Raw genomic sequence first — 6000 nt, 5'->3', positions numbered from 1 at the left:
AGACCAGACACCCCTAAGTCCTCCGTGGTCTGGTCAGCGCAAGGATCCAAGTCTGTCTCTTTGATGATCGAGTCGACCATCTCGACTGCATAATCCTTGTGCGTAAGTATTCTGCGGACGACGCCAAGAGCAACAGGGCCTTTCCACGTCATCAGGCCTTTCCTAACTCCATGGAAAGATTTGGGGGGCAACAAGTGCTTTGGCTGCTTGTCACCGATGGAGGAGCCTGTCCCCTCCTTGTTGGGACAATTGTCTTTGCCGTCGTTTTTTTCTTTTTAGTGTCTCCTTAGCGATGACCTTGGAGGCCAACGCCGAGGATCTGCCTTGCAGCGCCCTCTGTCTTACTGCTTTCATTTTTGCCAAGGAAAGGAATAGACGTTAGAGAGAAAAAAAGACAGACGGCTTGGAGTAGATAATGAGTTCAGAACTTTCGTCAACAGGAGAAGGCATGCAGTCGTTAAGATACTAGCATCGGTTTAGGGCTACCGCAGTACGCGTGAAGGGTGTCAAGGGTGACAAGGTCCTTCCACTTCCTTTCACCAAGAGGAATCTCCAATATGCGATGAATGAAGGCCTCCTGCTCGTTGATTATTTGTAGACAGACCTGGGCTGAAAGAGAAAATAGATGATGTTAAATGCATAACAAAGACGAGTAAGGTAAGGGTAAAAGGACGTAGATGACGGCACACCTGCCTCCCTCACAATGCCCCATGTTTTGTCAAAACTGTCGGGCATGCTATCCCACTCCTCTCGTCTACACACCAAGTCCATCCCTTGGATGAAAAATACCTATTTTTCCAATTTTTGTTTGAATCAGGCATGCATGACACTAGCCTAAGCGACATCTTCCTCACTAGAAAATGGTAAATCCCTTGAGACGAGGAGATGTGCTGGGGTTTGTAGCAATAGAAGAACTTGTCGAGAGTAAGCCGGCGGTTCCTACCACTAAGCTAACCTTAGATTACTTCAGCTCCAATAAATATATTCCAAGTATTGGGAGCGATTTGGCTGACGGACAGACCCAAGTAGTTGGCTAATTGATGATGTAAATCTGTCAGTGGCAGCCTCAACCCTACGACGAACATGGCGTCATATATGCCAACGTCTGTGATCTTCCCTGAATAGCACCTTTCAAATATTTTTAGGTAGATAGAGAGGAATATTCTCAAGAATTTGGTAATGGTCTCGAAGGGTGTTGAACACCTTATCAGTTATCTTAGGGTAGAAGTCGTTAACTATCCATATCAAAGGGAGAATAAAGGGACGGGCACCCCCGTCCTTCTAACCTACTGACTCTACTCCCTCGGATTGGTTCCCCTCGTCTTCCTCATCGTCCTCGTCTTCCTCATTCTTATCTCCCTCATCGTCTTTCTCCTTATTCTCCTTGTCATCATGGAGGGAATGGGTAGACAGTTCCCTTTCTGGAGACTGAGAGAAATCTTCCTCAATCTCGCGCCCTGACAAATAGATCTCTTCGTAGCCCGCACCCTCACGGATTGACAACGACAATTCACTCATTGCTTCTTTAACTGACATCCATCCACCTACAAGCGACGAGAGTTTTCTAAGAACCTATTTTGACGAGTCTCAAAACACAAAAGACGATGGGCTAGAAAAATAGAAATAAAAAATATAATAAAAATAAAAAGAAGGGAACTTACTTGAAGAAATGGACGAAGGATTGAAGCAACGGTTCCCTCGAAAGTTGACAAACAACAAGTGACAAGTAACTTGGATGATGGTGTGGCAACTCTAGGTCTCACAAAGCTCTCAAGATGAAGTAAAGGAAAATGAGGAGGAGGTGAAGAACTATTTATAGAACAAGGGGGCACGGTATACGAAGCGACGCCTATGATTAGAAACGAGGCCAACCCACTAGTACCACGTGTCACTTGGCATTTAAGCTCAAAGCTATTTAAAGCCATTTAATGACACCTCCTTTGAGGAAAGTCATAATTAATGGCCATAAATATTCATAAGTACTCCATAGCCTGTTAGCTAAGGCTAATAGAACCATGGAGTAGGGGGTAGCTAATAAGGGTATTTTTTACCATAGTCCAGACACGTCATGCATAGGCATTGGCAACGCCCTTAGGTTCGTTAGTCCCACATTAGTAGACGAAGGATCCAAAATCATTCCAATAGACGGGACCATGCTATAAAGCTGACGAATGAAAATCCTGATGGACGAAGGAGAGGCCAACGGGGTAAGCAAAAGCCTGATGGGGCGAGCATGAAGTTGATGGGTCCAACAAAGTCTTGGTCCCTACGAAAGTACATATAAGGGAAAATCTTGTGTATCACGCAAAGTGAATCTGCTACGAGGTCGCATCTCCCTCATATGGAAAGACACCCAGCAATCTCGAAAACCCTAAATGCCAAATCTTCCCCAGAAGGAAAGATCCCCACGTTCAAGGGATCTTGTCCTACTACTAAACTACTATATAAGCACAATACCTTATCTTTTCTCAAGTACGCAGAAAATTTCTAACTCTTTCACGAAAGAGTTGATAGAGATTTCTCATTCGCTAACTTGACATTTGAAGAGTTTTTGGCTGGTACCACACCAGTGCATTCTGTTTGATTTTATTGGTCTGATTCACAGGTAACCATTGGAGTGACTTGAAGTCTATAACTCACTAACGATTTTAACATATCATCAAGTTCATTTGACAAAAATACCCAGGATTTTCATATTCTATTTAGGCAAAAAGACATCTAGAAGATTAAAATATATATATATAACGTACATACTACATACACGATTAACCAATAGCCAAATCGTGACCTTCCTAAAAATTTAAAAAAAGAAAAAAAAAAGCCATATCTTGACACAGCTAATTACAATAATGACAGGCAATTCTAAGATGAGTAGAATTTCTTGTGTGATAATTGATGGATGTGGACCTTTGAACAAGAAGGAAAAGATATAAAGGAATTATTGTTTTATTCTTCCCAGCTTGAAAACGAAACGAGCTGGGAAGCCTAGATTAGTGAGCCTTAATGAACACAAAACTGGGGTCCATTATTGCCCCCATCATCCGATATTACAAATTTTTATCATAAAAATTTAAGTTATATATATTACACACAAACTATTAGTCTATTAACAAATGTTCCATTTTTAATTTGAAATTATGACTTAATGTCACAATTTTCTAATTTAAAAACTTTAAATAATAATTTTAGTTTAAAAATAAAGTGTTTATAAAATTGTACGTGAAAAGCATGTGTACAATAAGTATTACTCAAATTTTATCTTATTACCAAATAAACGAATGAATTATTTCCTTTTATAATTACCCAATCAAAGTTTTTTTTTTTTTTTTTGTTGAAAATGAGAATGACAATGATCCCCAATCAAAGTTAGGTGGCCAAAAATGCACAGACGTGTCTCAAGCTTCTACCTATTTCTTTCATTGGTCATCCTTCTCCAAATTATTTCTGGCTTGACTTAGGGAGGACTAAATGGTTCACCTCCCACTCCTGTAATCATTCACAACTGGCCATGTCTGGGCCGGTGAGTTTAACTTGTGGCTGTCAATCACTAATAATTATTTAGCTCATCGATCATTCATCAAGGGGGGGCTTCAGCTTCACATAATAAGCCCGGCTATCTTTTTACAGTTGATTTGGCCTGTCGGTTGTGGCTCACATTCTACATGGAATGTTGACTATATTTGATAAATTAAGTTGACACCTACGCTACCCAAATTATCCCTTCACAAAGATCCAATAATCAATTTTAAGAGCACGACAAAATTGACTTACGATGGACCTTTAACCACAAAACTGTCAAACCTTCTGTAAGCCACATCTAGACTTTATGGGCTTTGGGGTCATATCAAGGGCCCATTTCGTCTTTCTGTGATTGTGGGGTATGGGGATTGTTGACAATTTTGCACCGTCAGTAATCACTGAGGTGGAGGCAACATGTTTTACTACACATGGACAAAGTAACATCATTTTAAGAAATTTTTTTATAGAAAAGTAAAAAAGTGAATAACTTTCTTAATAATTATTTTAATTTTTCATATAAATTTTTTTAAAATAGATGATTAATATATATCATAAAGGTACATATTAATTGGACTTTTTAAGAATTTAGCTTTAGGAGTTTGTTTAATTGTAGTGATTTTAGGAAGGATGGAAACAAGAGAGAGGAAAATAGGGGCGAAAGTTTGGTAAGGAGGAAAGAGGAGATAGATTTTGACGAGGTTCAGATATTTTTTTTCAGCCTACCAAAATCTTATCCCTTTAATTTAGAAAGATTTAAGGAGATAAAAATCATAAAATAGGAGGAGGGGAGGGGCTTTGAGAAAATACCAAAATTGCCTCTCCCCCCCCCCCCCCCCCCCACCCCCACTCACTATGCATTTTAACATTGCTGTTGTTTTTCCTCTTCTTTTAATTTTTTTTTTTTTTTTGGTTGAATCAAGAGGTGGTTTTTATTTATTTATTATTTAAACAAAATGGTGGCTTCAACTCAAATAAAATTTTCTATTTATTTATTGATTAAAAAATAGATTTCTTATACCATGTGATAGGGCCATGTGTGTAAATTTATACAAACAACATTTTCTATACTCTTATTTTTCTTCACAGCCAAATAAATGAGTTTTTCAGTTCTTCACTTTTTCATCCTTCCAATCAAATACCATAAGAGAAAACTAATTTTTTTTTTCTATCCTCTTACTTTTCTATTCCATTCCTATTTTTTATTATCTCATTTTTCTATCCCCCAACCAAACAAACCTTTGGTGACAATGTATACGACAAACAGAAGCTTAACCATGGACTCATGGACTCACCAGATTAGGGACTCAAGCACTTCCTCTAGCGTAAAAAGTAATGTAGCAAAAATAAAGGCTGTGTTTGGTTGCTGTAAAACGTTTTCCGGAAAATACATATTTTCTGGAAATGCTAATTTCCGGAAAAGGAAAATGTTTCCATGTGTTTTGTTGCATTTCAAAAAATTTTCCGGAAAATATTTTCTAGTGTTTGGAAAAGAAGAAGGAAAACACAAATCTAGAAAACACAAGCCACAACCCAGAAAAAAATCATCAACGATCGCGATCCGAGATCGCGATCTCGCCGGCGCGATCTCGCAAAGGTGAGATCGCGATCAACGTCACGATCTCGCGATGGCACGATCTCGCGTTCGCGAGGTCGCGATCGACGCTTCGCGAGGTCGCGATCGACGCTTCGCGAGATCGCGCTGTCGATCGTGATCTTGATCCGGCGCGATCTCGCCAAGGCGAGATCGCAATCGACGCTTCACGAGATCGCGCCGTCGATCGCGATCTTGATCCGACGCGATCTCGCGAAGGCGAGATCGCGATCGACGGCACGATCTCGTGAAGCGTCGATCGCAGTCGTCGGACTGGAGCTCGCGAGATCGGCGCGGACTGGAGCTCGGAGTACGCCGGCGATCGTCGGACTGACTGGAGCTCGATCTTCTCCTCTCGCGCGCGCGCGCTCTCTCTCTCTCTCTCTCTCTTTTTTGGAAAATACTTTGAAGTGAAAATGAGGGGAGAAAATCATTTCCGGGTCAAAGGTGAAAATATTGGTCAACCGGAAGTCATTTTCTGTGACAGCCAAACACATGGGTTTTACAGAAAATGATTTCTGAAAACGATTTTCACCCAATTCAAACACAGCCAAAAAGACAATAGGCAACATATAATATTGTAATTAATTTCTATTTTCCCTCAAAGTCATGTGATTTCTTTGAAACATAAGCAAATTACTAATAAAGTATTGACGTTGGTCCCTCGAATTCTATCATAACTATTAAAAATAATCAATTTCCTAGTTAGAATATAAGTATGTTTTGCATTTAAATTTAACAAAAAAACGAGTACCGTCGAAAGCCCTATAGTTGTAAGTAACCTAAATCATAGGCAAGTTTTAATACTTTCAATAAAGATATTCAGGATTCAATTTTCCCACCCACCAAACATCAAATTATAAAACAAATACAAAAACAACAACCAACCA

Source organism: Quercus robur, chromosome 6 (assembly GCF_932294415.1).
Source record: "Quercus robur chromosome 6, dhQueRobu3.1, whole genome shotgun sequence".
NCBI lineage: Eukaryota > Viridiplantae > Streptophyta > Magnoliopsida > Fagales > Fagaceae > Quercus > Quercus robur.
This window is presented reverse-complemented; position numbering follows the sequence as displayed.